This window comes from Kogia breviceps, chromosome 8, assembly GCF_026419965.1.
Source record: "Kogia breviceps isolate mKogBre1 chromosome 8, mKogBre1 haplotype 1, whole genome shotgun sequence".
NCBI classification, from domain to species: domain Eukaryota; kingdom Metazoa; phylum Chordata; class Mammalia; order Artiodactyla; family Physeteridae; genus Kogia; species Kogia breviceps.
The window spans coordinates 96,872,779-96,889,372 of record NC_081317.1 but is presented as its reverse complement, the minus strand read 5'-3'; the positions used below and the strand labels follow the sequence as shown (position 1 = coordinate 96,889,372).

Here is a 16,594-nt window from a genome sequence, read left to right as displayed (position 1 = left end):
ACCTAAAGAACCTTATTATGGTAATCATTTCGAAATATATACGGTTATATATACAGTGTTATGTGTCAAACTACATCTCAATAAAGCTGGAAAAAATTAAAATTAAAAAATAATTAATTAAAACACCGACCAGACTTCTACTATAATGTCAGCATTTTATTATGTATATTCCTACTTGGAGATTTGAGAATTGTGGTCAGCAGATATATAAAACTAAAAACTGGCGAAGGAATCTTACTCCAAGTATCATCACGGAAGTGACCTGATGTTAAGTAGGTAAATTGAATACATTTAATTGAAGAATGAAGAGTTTTGAACCAACTTCTATATACTGTATGTGTATTCCTTTCCATTCAAATTCTTTAATACAATTACCCAAAAGTTCATATTGAAAAATGATGGAATATAAAAGGCATCTTAAATAAATAAATAAATGGATAGATAGATAAATAGATAAATTGTTTCAGAGTATACAGATAGAGGCCTGATGGCCCATGGAAGAAGAAGGATTTCAAGATCCATGACCTTGAGGTAAGTCACGTGGCCTCCTCTACTTCCTAAAGAGGCTGCCAGCAGATGTAAATGAAGGAGGTATGAGCATGGCATCACTAAAATTAATACTCTCCTAAAACTGTGACCAGACTCATGACAAATGTGCTGAGACTTAGGAACAGGGTCCAGGCATTCTTGCACCATCCAAAGTGATCAGAATATGAAAGTTAACTTTAACCTTGAGCAGGGCATTATATGCCTGAGAACAAAGCAGAAAAGGTGTTTTTATTATTTCTATTCTGCAACCTGGGTAAAAAGCAAAAACAGGAATAGAAAATGTAAATAACTTGGCAAGGCCACAGAATTTACAAGTAGAATTTGACCCAAATATGTAGATTCTGATCCCAACTTTCCAGCTTTCTCCACTCTTACTCAGGGCCCCTGGGAATCAGGAACTCTTCCCACCCACACCATCAATCAGCAGTCCTGGGAAACACTGAGCAAAGCTTGCTCGGAAGGTGCATTTAGAACCTTGAAAAAAGCCACAAGCGGTAGAGTGACCTTCATTTACTAGTCAGACATTTTCCCAGTGCCTAATACATGTCCCAGAACCTGAATATTTTATTTCTAATTTTTAAAGCAAAAATAAATTAATGATTTACATTGTGTCTAATATTTTTAAAACCTATACAACAGATAGTCTGTGTGTGTGTGCCTGTGTGTGTGTAATCTAAATAAATGGTCACAGCATTCCTTTGAAGTAAATGTTACTATGCCCATTTAATGGATAGACAGACTAACCTCAGAGAGTTTAATGGATGTGTCACAAAGCAAGCCAGACTTGGAAGCCAGGTCAGCTGAGCTCTGAAACCCCTTCTCACCGGCCCTCAGGTCTCTGAAACAGAAAAGTTGTCACCTGTGAAAACTCTATTCACTTGTTCATGGAAAATCCATTTAAAATGGGTTAGAAGGTGCCTCAATGATGGATGTCAATTAAAACCAAAAAGGACAATGCTGGTAAATTACTTGAGCAGACATTCAGGATGGATTTGCACAAGTCAGAGATGAAACAGCACATGAAGAATTGAGATTTGCAGGCAGATGTCCTTGTGCAGTGCACAGCATTGACCACTGGACAGCACTGGGGCTATTACATGATCTTCCAAGACAAGGGCAGCCCCAGGTGAGTTGGCTTGAAGAGACAATGCAAAGCAGGGCCCAAAGCAGGGACTTGCTAGCAGACAGCTGATGAGACTCCTGGTTTTACCCCTTTCCAGCTGCCTTCTTTCTCTGGAGACTTGTGGCTTTGTGCTTCACTTTCCTTGTTTGTAGAATGGTGATGATAGCCAGTCATAGAGCCATTATGAAATTACAGGTCTGAAACCCCCACAAAGGGCTGGAAACTACTAAGCATTCCATATACCAGCACCAGAGCTGCCCTGGGAGTTGGTACCCACCCGTGAGACACCCAGCAGCTGCTTAGCATCTGTGATCCTCAGCTTCGTTGTCTGTTTCATAGAGAATAGAAGTCTTACCAGCAGGGAACTGATCCAAGGGTTACAGGAGAAAATGAATGTCAAGTACTTAACACCATGCTCATCCACAGGGCATTGGATCAGGTAGGCTGATGCTAGAGCTCTGGGCTCAGAGGAGAAAGGGTGCCCAACGGGACCACTAAGGCCTCCAAGCTAAATCCCTGCAGGTCAGGGGCAGTCCGCTGCATTCTGTGACCTGTTTCCACAGCCCTTTGCTCTTTTATATAAGAAAGATGATAGATAATCAACAAGGACCTATTGACATTCTGTCATAATCTATATGGGAAAAGAATCTGTAAAAGAATGGATATTTGTATAACTGAATCACTTTGCTGTACAACTGAAACTAACACAAGATTGTAAATCAGCTATACTCCAATATAAAATTAAATTAAATTTTAAAAAATCAGAAAAAAGGAAAGATGAAGAAAATGTGTAGATATAATCTTGCACATTTCTATAAGTGATGATTCAAACCCCACAAATCACGCACATGCATGTATGTATGTGTCTGCAGAGTTCACACGAAACACAAAAGAGAACTTGAAATCAGCACGAGTCACAAGTAAAAGACAAGAAATCAACTTCCAATGTTCAGAAGTGTGTGGACTCTCATGTGTGTAAGTGCAGACAGGCTGCCTAGGAAAGTATATTCTAAGTGAAACTACACCCTTGGCATTTCCTGACCAAAGTCTTCTGTTTTCCTGCTCACCTGGGAGCAGTCTGTGCACTCAGGATTCCCTACCCAGAGAAGAGGAAGGATCAACTCACCCCACCCGAAGGAAGTCCTTTCTCAATGCTCTCCATAGATCAAAACATGACTCCATTCATTTTTCTTCTTTATTCAGCAGTTTTCTCCCTGTAAATTATTTCTGCATGTTTTATCTAAATCTGGGAATACATTTAACTTTACTCTTGTAATGGGAACAGATTTATCATTAAATCCTCTGAAAGAATACTGTGAATAAAATATAATAGTATTTCTATTAGGAGTCATTTTTCCCATAAGCCCTCAGGCAACAAATCCTGAAGAACAATTATGGAGAGACAGACTCCAGCGAGAAGAAATGTCACATGTGTGATATAAAACACACACTGCACAGCGTCTTTGCAGGTTATCTCTGATGAGCTGTGTTCCCTATAACTAGCCCTTGGAAGCCCTGCTTTTAACAACCAAAGGATTAGGCATCTAATTACATAAATCTCAGCTAGAGAATAGTCAGCCTCATATAGTTACCCGAAAAACTAGGTTCACCTCTTGGTGGGTGTCAAGCCAAAAGACACAACCAAGACAAAGAGTGAGAGAAGGAAGGATTTGTTACTTGCAGCAAGTAAGTAGAACACCAGGGATCTTTCCTAAAGCAGTGTCTCCCCAAACACCAAAACTGGGGAAGTTTTAAGCTAAGGGTACATGTATATTCATGAAAGGGCTTGAGAGGTAGGCAGAGCCCAGGCTTTAGTTGATTGAAATCCCGAGGATCAGAAAAGGTCAACACCATCATCCCTTAGGTTCCATTTGACCTGGTGGTTGAGTGCTTCAGGCTAATCTTTACCACGGAAACAGAACTGGAAGTCTTTACAACCGATACATTATTACTATTGCTACTTCTCTTGCCTGATAACAGCATTCTTGTTTTCCCTTAAGATCCTTAATTACTGAGACCTGTTCAAGGGCAAGCATTCTGGCCAGGCTTAGATCACAAAATGGCTTGGACCAAATTAATAGGTGTTCTCTTATGTCCAGAAAGCCACGCCTGGTTTTCTTTCTCCATAGACCCCCTACCTTATCTGCTTATAATATTTCTTTCCAATTCAGCCCATTTCAACCCAGTAGGACTTTGGGGGACTAACACTGGTATCTAAGATAGAACAAACCACAACTAAGAACTTGAAGTATAAAAGCAATACTGCATGGTATTTCCAAAAGTGCTTAATAAACATTTCACAGGATTGCGCATAAACAACACACTTTTCCTGACATTCTGGCCCAAGTAGAATCTGAGAAGCTTAACATTAAAATGAAGTGCAGAGTCAGCTGTCCAGCATTCCACCCAATTCAAGCACCACAGTCTCCAATGTCATCTTGCACACGTGTCCACTGATGGCAGCAGCTGAGGTGCATACATATAGAGAAAAGGGAGATTCTAGAACTTCCTTCTATCATATCACAAAGAAGGATAAATTCACAGAATCAACTACATGAGTCTCCAGGGGAAAAAATTCTTTTTTTTTAAACTTTTTAAATTGAGATATGTTATACCCTTTAAACAAAATTTCTAATTTTATGAAATGCATAAAAGGTAACAATTTTTCTTTACTTCTTTGGGGTAGGAAGAGGGAGGCAGAGTTGAGTGTATCCTTAAAAGTCCTTTCTAATTTAAAATCAACATCTGATCTTGATGTAAGAATTTTTCTATTGAGGTATAATTGACATAGGACACTATATTAGTTTCAAGTGTACAAATTCAATGATTTGACATTTGTATGTATTGCAAAATGAACATCACAGTAAGTCTGGTTACCATCAATCACCATACATAGTCACAGATTTTTTTTCTTTTCTTTTTTTTTTTTTTTGTGCTAGGCGGGCCTCTCACTGTTGCAGCCTCTCCCGTTGCGGAGCACAGGCTCCGGACGCGCAGGCTCAGCGGCCATGGCTCACGGGCCCAGCCGCTCCGCGGCATGTGGGACCCTCCCAGACCGGGGCACGAACCCGCGCCCCCTGCATCGGCAGGCGGACTCCCAACCACTGCACCACCAGGGAAGCCCTCTTTTTTCTTTTGATGAGAACTTTTAAGATTTACTTGAAGCAACTTGTAAATATGCAATACAGTATTAATAACTATATCCACCATGCTATACATTACATCCACGTGGCTTATTTACTTTATAACTGGAAATTTGTACCTTTTGAACCCCCTTCACTCATGTCACCTACTTCCCACCCCCATCCCCACCCTGCCAGTCTGGCAACCAACTATCTGTTCTCTGTATTTATGAGCTTTTTTTTCTTTTTAAGATTACTCATACAAGTGAGATCATAGATTATCTTTCTCTAACTTATTTCACTTAGCATAATACTCTCGAAGTCCCTCCATGTTGTCGCAAATGGCAAAATTTCCTTTTTCTTAATAGCTCAATAGTATTCCAGTGTGTGTATCACATTTTTTAATCCATTCACCCATCAGTGAACACTAAAGTTGTTCCCATGTCTTAACTATTGTAAATAATTCTGTAATAAACATGGGGGTGCATATATCTTTTGGAGTTAGTGTTTTCATTTTCTTTGTATAAATACACAGAAGTAAAATTGCTGAATCATATGGTAGTCCCAGTTTTGATCTTTTGAGGAAACTCCATGCTATTTTCCATACTGTCTGTACCAATTTACATTCCCACCAAGAGTGCACAAGTGTCTCCTTCTCTCCACATCTTTGCCAACACTTGTTATTTCTTATCTTTTGATGATAAACATACAAACGTGTGAAGTGATATCTCATTGTGGTTTCGATCTGCGTTTCCCTGATGATTAGTGATGTTGAGCATCTTTTCCTATACCTATTGGTCAACTGTATGTGTTCTTTGAAAAATGTCTATTCAGATCCTTTGCCCATTTTTAATTAGATTGTTTGCTTGTTTGCTATTGAGTTGTGCGAGTTCTTTATATATATTAGATATTAGCCCATTATCAGATACATGATTTGCAAATACTTCTCCCATTCAATTGGTTGCCTTTTCATTTTGTTGATGGTTTCCTTTACTGTGCAAAAGCTTTTTAGTTTGATGTAGTCTCACTTGTTTATTTTTACTTTTATTGCCTTTGCTTTTGGGGTCATATCCAAAAAATCATGGCCACAACCAATGTCCAGGAGCTTACCGTGTATGTTTTCTTCTAGGAGTTTTATGATTTCAGGTCTTAAATTCAAGTCTTTATTCCATTTTGAGTTAAGTTTTGTATGGTGTAAGGTAGTAGTCTAGTTTTATTCTTTTGTGTGTGGCTGTCCAGTTTTGCCAACACCTTTTGTTGAAGAGGCTGTCCTTTCCCCATTGTATATTCTTGGCTCCTTTGTGATAAATTAAGTGACCGTATATGTGTGCATTTACTTCTGAGCTCTCTATTCTGCTCCATTCATCAATGTGCCTGTTTTTATACCAATACCATACCATAGTTTTGTAATATAATTTAAAATCAGGAAGCATGATGCTTCCAGCTTTGTTCTCTCTTAAGATTGCTTTGGTTATTCAGGGTCTTTTGTGGTTCCTTACACATTTTAGGATTGTTTTGCTCTGTTTCTGTGTAAAATGCCGTTGAAATTTTGATAGGGATTGAATTGAATCTGTAGATTGCTTCTGGTAGTATGGACAGTTTAACAATATTAATTCTTCTAATCTATGAGCCACAGAATATCTTTCCATTTATTTGTGTCTTCTTCAGTTACTTTCATCTGTGTCTTATAGTTTTCAGTGTACAGGTCTTTCACCTCCATGGTTAAATTTATTCATAGGTATTTTATTCTTTTGATGCAATAGTAAGTTGTATTGTTTTATTACTAGCATATAGAAATGCAGCCAATTTTTGTATATTGATTTTGTATTCTGCAACATTACTAAAGTTGTTTATTAGTTCTAACAGGTTTTTTTGGTGGAGTCTTTAGAGTTTTCTATATATAATATCATGTCATCTGCAAATATTGACAATTTTACTTCTTCCTTTCCAGCTGGATGCTGCTGATTTCTTTTTTTTTTTCCTAATTACTCTGACTAGGACTTCTAATACTATGTTGAATAAAAGTGGCAAGAGTGGGCATCTTTCTCTTATTCCTGATCTTAGAGGAAAAGCACAGAGTATGACAACAGCTATGGGCTTCTCATATACGGCCTTTATTGTGTTATAACCAATTTTATTGTATTGCAAAGAATTGAATCTAAATTCAACCATAAGCATTTTAATGATTATCATTAAAAGTCTTTTTAAATTGAAAACAAAACTGATAACTTGTAATAGTGCTGGATAATTTTTAAAATACACCCTTAAGGATTAAGTTTATTCCATAATTCCAGTGATATCTTTTTAGGCTGAAGTACTGATGAATGAAGTACTCCAATGTAGAGGAATCTTGAAAATACTCTGAGTGAAATTAGTCAGTCATAAGGAACCATATATTATATGAGCTCATTGATATGAAATGTCAAAAAGGACAAACATATAGAGAGAGAAAGTAGATGAGTGTTTGCTTGGGGCTGTGGGAGATGGGAGACTTGTAGGCTAGAAAAAGAAAGATTTCTTTTTTTTTTTGCGGGACGTGGGCCTCTCACTGTTGTGGCCTCTCCATTGCGGAGCACAGGCTCCGGTCGCGCAGGCTCATTGGCCATGGCTCACGGGCCCAGCCATTCCACGGCATGTGGGATCTTCCCGGACCGGGGCACGAACCCTTGTCCCCTGCATTGGCAGGCGGACTCTCAACCACTGTGCCACCAGGGAAGCCCTGATTTCTTTTTTTGGAAATTGATAACATTTCCAGAATTTTTTAATCAATAAAATTGATAAAATTGATTGTGGAGATGAATGCACAACTCTGTGAATATACAAACAAAAATTGAATTGGACACTTTAAGTAGGTGAATTATATCTCAAAGCTGTTTTTAAAAAGGAATACAGAAATTCTAGAAAAACATTGAATCCATTGACATCTACTTTACCACACTATTCCAAATAGAAATGCAACTGAAAAATGGGAGTTAAAAGACATAAGCAGCAATATCCATTATTTACTGCCATAATAAGGCTGTGAATCAACCAGAAACCACAGTGGCAGACACCACTTTACTGAGCTCAGGGGTCTCAAGAGCATACTCTCGGCTCGGCAGGTATTCTGGTCTCCTGTTCACCTGCCTTGGGGAGGCTGTTGTCTGCTGATGGAAAATGGCCCCATCTGAGATGACGACTCGTGTATCATTGCGCAGCAAACAAACCCAGGCACCTCTCAGAGCGGTGGCACAGAACTAAGAGAAGCAGCAGAAAAATACAAGTCTGTTCTGATCTTCATGTGTCACATCAGCTGGCATTCCATTGACCAAAGTAAATCTCATAACCTAACTCGGGATCATGGGTCAGGAGAACAGATTCTGCCTCTTCAGTAAAAGGAGCTGAAAAGCCATGTGGCAAAGCGGGTGAATCCAGGAGGGTGAAGAATGAAGACCTTTTAGATCTCAGTCTCTGCCTAGCACAGGGTATTTGTGATGGAAGAAAATTGAGCAGAAATTAAATATTTGCCATCTGGCAGCTTCACTTTCTCGCCATTTTCACTTAAAATTGTATCAGAAACTTTGAAATATCTTTCCTTCTGTTTCATCTTGATTTAGATAATAGAAACATTTAACATTTTTGTAATTTAGTTCAAATAATGGCTGCAGAATTCAAGTAGATTCAAAAGCAAATACAATCTAACTTATAATAGCAAGTTTTGATATAAATGCCACTGGATGATACTGTGCGTATGTGACATGAGCTGGATGACTTGATTTTTTCTTTTGCAAAGATAACTACTTTTTAAAATGCTTTTCTAGGTGTTCTTGTCTTATCACAGAAATACATTCTTATATGTACATGTATAATTCGTAGAGAGAAGTGTTAATAACAACTCCCTACACACACACACACACACACACACACACACACACACACTTCCAAGGATTAGGTTCATTTTCCTTGTATTGTAATTACAATATGATGTTATTCCTCAGCTTGAACTAGATTAAAATTTTGCATTTGTATTTTTCATTTCCATGTGGAAAATGAAATCTCGTTTTTGCCTGTCAGTCTAAAACCACTTTGAATCGTAAATTGGTCTCCTAAGACCTCTTTTTGTTGTTGTAACCTTTTCTACATGGTGGACTTTATTAGTTACATTAATTAAATAACAAATGCCCACCTTATTAAGCTGAGTATGCTTTAACCCACAGGTACAAATCAAAAGAAAGAAATGATTATAACATTAGAGTTAAAAAACAAAAAGCTTTGGTTGATTTTTTTGTAAAGAATGATTTAAAAGGAATCTAAAGTCACTCCTTTATTTGGAGGCTTATGTAATTGTACCTGCCAGGTAATAGACGAGAGGGATGCCTCTCACTTACCACCCCCTTTTGTGTGTTTCAATTACAGGAAAGGTTAATGGTGCTGAACAGCTGAGGTATGAAGGCACCTTTCATTATCTTCCCCGTCAGAAGTCCCCAGAGCCCGTTCACCTTCCCTCCGTGTTTATGGAAAAAGACACAGTGTTCTCTCGCAGCCCAGAGTACATGAGAACCAACTTCTCACAGTCTAGCAGATCTTTGCCAACGTTTTCTGGAAAACAGTTCTGCCCCTTTCAGAGCCAGTGTGCAATGTAATTTGAACTCAAATACCAACATCATTTAGAATGAAATAATACCTTGATCTTGTGACTTGTATAGTCTCATTCTTCTAAATTTTAACTTCAATGATGCTTATTTATTAAGCAAGTACAGAGTATATGGGCAGAATTTTTCTTTGAATTTTTTATATTGAATGAATTGAAATAATTGGGATGTTAAAGGACTAGGGGATGATAATGAACATGTATGCACGGAAGCATTTACTCTGTACTAGGTAGGTTCTCTTCTGTATCATACCATAATGCCACCAAACATTAAAATTTAAAACAATCTATAGGTGTCCCTTTATGACCCCTCTTCTCTGAATATCATCCTCCATGTTGACTCCATCAGGATTCACTTACCTAGAAACAATGGGTAACCTGTGACCAGGACAGATGTTCAGGGAATGGAAAGCAAATTATGGCTCCACCAAACCTCTCTTGCACAAGTACAGATGTGTTTGTATTTAGCCTGAGACAAAAACTTTGTTCCTTTTCCTTCATTATTGTTCCTAACATGCAACAAAGGCAATTGGAGGAAAGGCAGTGTGGCCCTAAATTCCCCCTCAGCTGATCTTTAAGAACTTCAGACATTTTCCAAAGAAGATTTTGATCTAGGGAAGGACATCAAGCTCCAAATTAAGGTGGAATATGTGGGAAAAATGTCACTGGGATAGGGTTGCAAGGTAAAATACACCATGCCCAGATAAATTTGAATTTCATATAAATATGTAGTTTGGGAGACATACTTACAATCAACAAATATAAATCTGGCAACTTAACATTGCACTGTACCACAGTACAGATGACAGATGATTTTTAAAAGGAGGGTCATGGGGATATAAAAAAAGAATGTGAAAATCAGAGTTTTTTCTAGGGTAAGGGTCAACAAACTGGCATGAGGGCCAAATCTTCTTTGTTCCTGTCTAAACAATGTTTCATTGAAACACTGCCACACCCATCCATTAAGTACAGTCCAAGGCTGCTTTCACTACAGTGGCAGCGTTCAGTAGTTGCAGGCCCACAGAGCCTAAATATTTACTATTTGGTCCTTTAACCAAAAAAAAAAAAAAAAAGTCCCAGTTAAACTGCTAAAATTACAATTGTCATTCTAAATACTATTTCTCATCTCTGATGAAAGGCTTCTTTCCATAGGCATGCCTGATATTATAAAGCTGAAAATATGTAGGCCTTTAAATAAGTAATAAATATTATTCTACTCAATGGATTTAAACATAAGGCAATATTGTCACTTTAAGAAAAATAAAAAGAGCTTTGAGAATTTTTTCCATATGTCCACATTTGTGTTTCACAACTCTAGACCACCTAATGCAAACTTTCATTTCTCAGCAAAATGAAGCAGAGAATATTACAAAAGACTCAGCGATGTCAAATCCATCCACCAACTAGATCTTCTAATTTTCAGTACAACATTTCCTGCCAGATGTGTCTCAATGTGGCTTAAAGAAGCAATTGTTTAATTCTCATGTGGAGAGCTATTGTTCTGGAAGAATGAGGGCATTATAGGATTAATCTCCAAGCAGTAAGAAGAAAAACTATGTTTACAAACTCTGTATGACTCTGTATGTGCCAGTGAGTAGCCGGAAGTAAGCGTTCTATTGGAAGATAGGATTTTATTCCTCGGGAAACCAGCACACTCCTGGGACCCTGGATTGAAGCCATTTGATGGGTGGATAGCATGAGACAGTTCTGGCAACCAAAGTCACCTCACGCTGCTGATGCAGACAGCTGGCAGAGACAAAATAAAGTTCACACAGTGACTTGAGGCTTTAAAACCTAGTCTGCAAACAAAAAGTAGAGAAGAAAATTCTATTTCTAATCTACCAGTGAAAGATGTGCATTTAATTTTCAGATTATGAAAGTATCGAAGGAAAAAGCTGTGCTGTCATGAGTGACAGTGCCTCAGCCACCAGGACTCCACTCAGAGGCTCAGTGATAAGTGAGAGTGAGCCCAGACTACTGCCAATGCCATGGCCAGAGACCGAAGAACACACGGGGAGGGGTTTCCTAATTGTGTGTGGTAAATAACCCTGCATGCAAATCCTCCAAGCCACAATCTGGATAGTGTATTAGACCAAAGAAGAAATAAAGAAAACAGGCAGGCTGACATTGAGGAGAGAGGACCAAGTCAGTGTCAATAGACTTGAGGCTCTGTGGACCTAGAGAAGGAGATGGTACAGAGCCCAACAGGATAGGAGACAAGGAAGGCGTTGGAGCTCTGCTCCTCACCAGAGATCTCTAAATCTCAGTATCCACATTTTTAAAAATTTATTTATTTTTATTTATTTTATTGTTGGTTGCATTGGGATCATGGGCTTTCTCTAGCTGCGGAAAGCGGGAGCTACTCTTTCTTGCAGTGCGCAGTCTTCTCGTTGCAGTGGCTTCTCTTGTTGCAGAGCACTGGCTCTAGGAGCGGGCTTCAGCAGTTGTGGTTCACAGGCTTAGCTGCTTCATGGCATGTGAGATCTTCTCAGATCAGGGCTCGAACCCATGTCCCCTGCATTGGCAAGCAGATTCTTAACCCCTGTACCACCAGGGAAGCCGTCAGTATCCACATTTTTAATATGAGAATAAAATCAAGTGTATTTTATACAAACACTTCCTGGAAAATGGTCATGGCTAGAAATATCATGAAACTTCAATAAATGGCTTATATTTAAAATTACTAACAAATAAATATAAGAATCTAATAAGAATATGTTTTATAACCTAATGCATTTTGGATCACTCATTTCTATCCCAAAGATTTAATCTATACCATCAAGGCCTCTAAGCTGTAGTTTATATTATGTTTGCCACGAGTTGCTGTGATGAAATGTTACTGTTTTTAGTCCTATAGTTCCTGTAGTTTCTTGTCACAGTGTTACAAACTAATGTTTCCCAAAAGTAATTTTTGTATGAATAAACAAATAAAAGTCAGAAGCCCTTCTTAAATATTAAAGGATAAACAGTTCTAATTTTAAAATAAAAGAATTATAATTTTAAGTGCAAATTTGACTAATTGTGCTTTACAAAAGCTACTGTCAAATATTTTTCACAACAGTAAATCTTAAGTTATGATTTAAAAATTCCTTGTGAAATCACACCTGACAAAATGAACTCTAAATAAGTATAATATCTCCTATCTAAACACATTCTTAAATAATTATTTCAATTTAAAATAAAGAAATTATCAAACGGGGTTGGAATTTGTCAGTTGGTTATCTCTCCATGAAGCACCGCTAAGTTTATTAAACCTCCATCAGCAAGTGAGAACACCACCTTGGCAGAATCTTAGCAGTAGTCAGAGCAGGAGTTGTGGGAACATATTTACAAGATTAGGGGTCTGAACTCCAATGGTTTAAGGTGGATTTTCAAGATGGGAATCTGATTGGGTTTAGGCAAAACTCATGACATAATAGTTTTGATTTTGGGCTACAAAGGCAACTCAGTAGAGAAAAGATTGTCTGTTCAACAAATAGTCCTGGAGCAATTTGATCCTTGTGTAAATAAAAACATAAATTTTCATTCATATCTCACACTTTATACAAAAGTTAGCTTAAAATGTATTGTAGACCTAGTTGTAAAACCTAAAATTATACAGCTTTTACAATAGAACATAGGAGAAAATCTTTGTGACCTTGGGTTAGGCAAATATTTCTTTGATATGACACTAAAATCACAATACATAAAAGAAAAAATCAATAAACTGGACTTCATCATTGTAAAAATGTCTGCTCTTTGAAAGAAGCATTCTCACAGTTAAGAAAATCTAAATAGGAGCCATAGACTGGAGAAAATACTTGTAAGTAACATATTTGATAAAGAACTTGTATCTATAAAGAACATATAAAAAACTCTTAAAACCCAATAATAAGATTTGAACAAACCAAGAGGAGATTGAATTAGTGATCAAAAATTTCCCAACAAAAAAGTCCAGAACCAGATGACTTCACTGGTAAATTCTACCAAACATTCAAAGAAGAATTAATACTAATCCTTTTCAAAATTTTCCAAAAATTAGAAGTGGAAACACTTTGAAACTCATTTTAGGAGGCCAGCATTACCCTGATACCAAAACCAGAAAAGGATGCAAAAAAAAATCAATAAATGGCTCATATAATTACTAATAAAAATAAATACAAGAATCTAATAAGAACATGTTTTATAACCTAATGTATTTTGGGTCACCCATTTATTTCCCAAAGATTTAATCCCTGATGAACAGTAAACATAGATGCAAAAATCCTCAACAAGACATTAGCAAACAAGATTCTACAGTAATTAAAAGAATCATATACCTGAGCAACTGGGATTTATTCTAGGGATGCAAGGATTGTTCAATATCCACAAATCAATCAATGTGACACACTGCTTTAACAAAATGAAGGATAAAAATCATATGACGATCTCAGTAGATGCAGAAAAAAAGCATTTGACAAAATTCAACATTCATTTAAGATAAAAACTCTAAACAAAATGGGTATAGAGGGACCATACCTCAACATAATAAAGGGCTTATATAACAAGTCCACAGCTAACATCATACACAGTGGTGGAAAGCTGAAAGATTTTCCTTTGAGATCAGGATCAAGACAAGGATGCCCATGCTTTTATTAACCAAGGAGGTGAGAGACCTGTACACTGAAAACTATGACATTAATGAAAGATGTTGAAGAGGAAACAAATAAAGAAAAAGATATTTTGTGCTCATGGGTTGGGAAAATTAATATTGTTAATATGTCCATACTACTCAAAGCAATCTACAGATTCAGTGCAATCCTCATCAAAATTTCAATGGTATTTTTCACATACATAGAACAAAAAATTCTAAAATTTGTATGGAATCACAAAAGACCCCAAATAACCAAACCGGTCTTGAGATAGAAGAACAAAGCTGGAGGCAAATGCTCCCTGATTTCAAATTATATCACAAAGCTATAGTAATCAAAACTATGATATATATTGGTATAAAAAAAAAGATACATTGATTAATGGAACAAAATAGAGAGACCAGGAATAAACCCACATGTATATGGTAAATTAATTTGTAACAAAGGAGCCAAGAATATACAATGGGGAAAGGAGAGTCTTTTTAATAAATGGTGCTGGGGAAACTGGACAACCACACATAAAAGAATAAAACAAGACCACTGTCTTCCACCATACACAGAAATTAACATGAAATAGATTAAAGACTTGAATGTAAGTCAAGTCTGAAAGTCTAACCCTGAAACCAGGCTTACATAAAACTCCCAGATGAAAACATAAAAAAAAAAATCCTTCTTCACATGGATCTTGGCAATGATTTTTTTTTTGGATATGACACCTAAAGCACAAGCAACAAAATAAAAAACAAACAAGCGAGTCTATATCAAATTAAAAAGCTTCTGAGCACCAAAGGAAATAATAAACAAAATGAAAAGGCAACCTATGGAATGGGAAAAAATATTTGTGAACCACACGTTTGATTAGGAGTTAATATCTAAAATATGTAAGGAACTCATGCAACTTAATAGCAGAAAAATCAAATAATCCAATTAAAAAATGAACAAAGAATCTGAAAAGACATTTTTCCAAAGAAGGTATTCAAATGGCCAACAGGCAACACATAAAAGATGCTCAATATCACTAATTACTGGGAAATGGGAATCAAAACCACAAGGAGATATCACTTTACACCTGTTAGCATGGCCATCACCAAAAATATAAGCGATAAGCATTGGCAAGAATGTGGAATAAAGGGAACCCCTCTGCACTCTTGGTAGGAAAGTAAATTAGTATAGCCTCTGTGAAAAGCAGTATGAGGTTACTCAAAAAATTAAAACTGGAACTCCCATGTGATCCAGCAATTCCACTTCTGGGATTTTAGACAAAGAAAATAAAAACAATAACTCGAAAAGATATATGCACCCCCATGTTCATTGCAGCATTATTTACTATAGCCAAGATATGGAAAGAAACAAAGTGTCCACTGATGAATAAATGTATAAAGAAAATGTATATATACACAATGAAATATTATTCAGTCATAAAAAAAGAAAGAAATCTTGACATTTGAGATAACATGGATGGACCTTGAGGGCATTATGCTAAGAAAAATATGTCAGATAGAGAAAGACAAATACCATATGATCTTACCTATATATGGAATCTAAGGAAAACAGAAACTAGCAAATAAACAAAACAAGGTTCTAGATTTAGAGAAGAAATTAGTGGTTGCCAGAGGTGAGGGATGGTGGTATGCATGCAATAGGTAAAGGGGATCAAAAGGTACAAACTTGCAGTTATAAAATAAATAAGTCATTAGAATGTAAACTACAGCACTGAGACTATAGTTAATAATACTGTATAGCATATTTGAAAGTTGCTAAGAGTGTAAATCTTAAAAGTTGTCAATACAAGAAAAAACAATTTTGTAACTATGTATGGTGACAGATATTAACTAGAATTATTGCAATGATCATTTTGCAATATATACAAATTTTGAATCATTATGTGTACACCTGAAACTAATATAATGTGTCATTATACTTTAATTTTTTAAAATAATAATACAAATTTTAAAACCCACCTTTCGAAAAAGTGGCCAAAAATTTTGAATAGACACTTTACCAAAGATATATGTAATGCAATTTAGCACATAAAAAGCTATTCTATATGATAGTCATTAGGGAAATGCAAACAAAAGTCACAATGGTATTCTTCTACACACCTATTAGATGGCTAAAGTTAAAAAGATTAATGATAGCAAATGTTTTATTTATAATGCCTAACCTGGAAACAACACAAATATTTATCAGTAAGTGAAAGGATAAACAAATGTGGTAAATCCATATAGTAGAATAGTCAATAATAAAAATAAATACACTATAGATAAGTGCAAGAACGTGGATTAATTACATGATAGTTATGCAGTGGAAGAAACCAGGCAAAAAACAATATATACTGTATGACTCTATTTATATGAAATTCTATATGCAAATTAACCTGATGTCTAATGGCATCATGTCTAATGGTCAGTTGATGGGAAGAGCAGAGGGGTGGGAGGGCAAGTTTATAAGGGAACAATAAAAATCTCTGGGGAGATGGATATGTTCATTATCTTGATTGTGAGGATGGTGTCCTGGGTATATATATAGATTTGAAAGCATCAAATTGTACACTTCAGAT

The 16,594-nt window shown here is 36.5% G+C and overlaps 1 pseudogene; it reads left to right on the top strand.

The window, feature by feature from the left end:
* Positions 1-8,133: 8,133 nt before the first annotated feature.
* Positions 8,134-16,594, top strand: part of LOC131760853 (uncharacterized) — a 41,180-nt pseudogene continuing 32,719 nt past the window's right edge.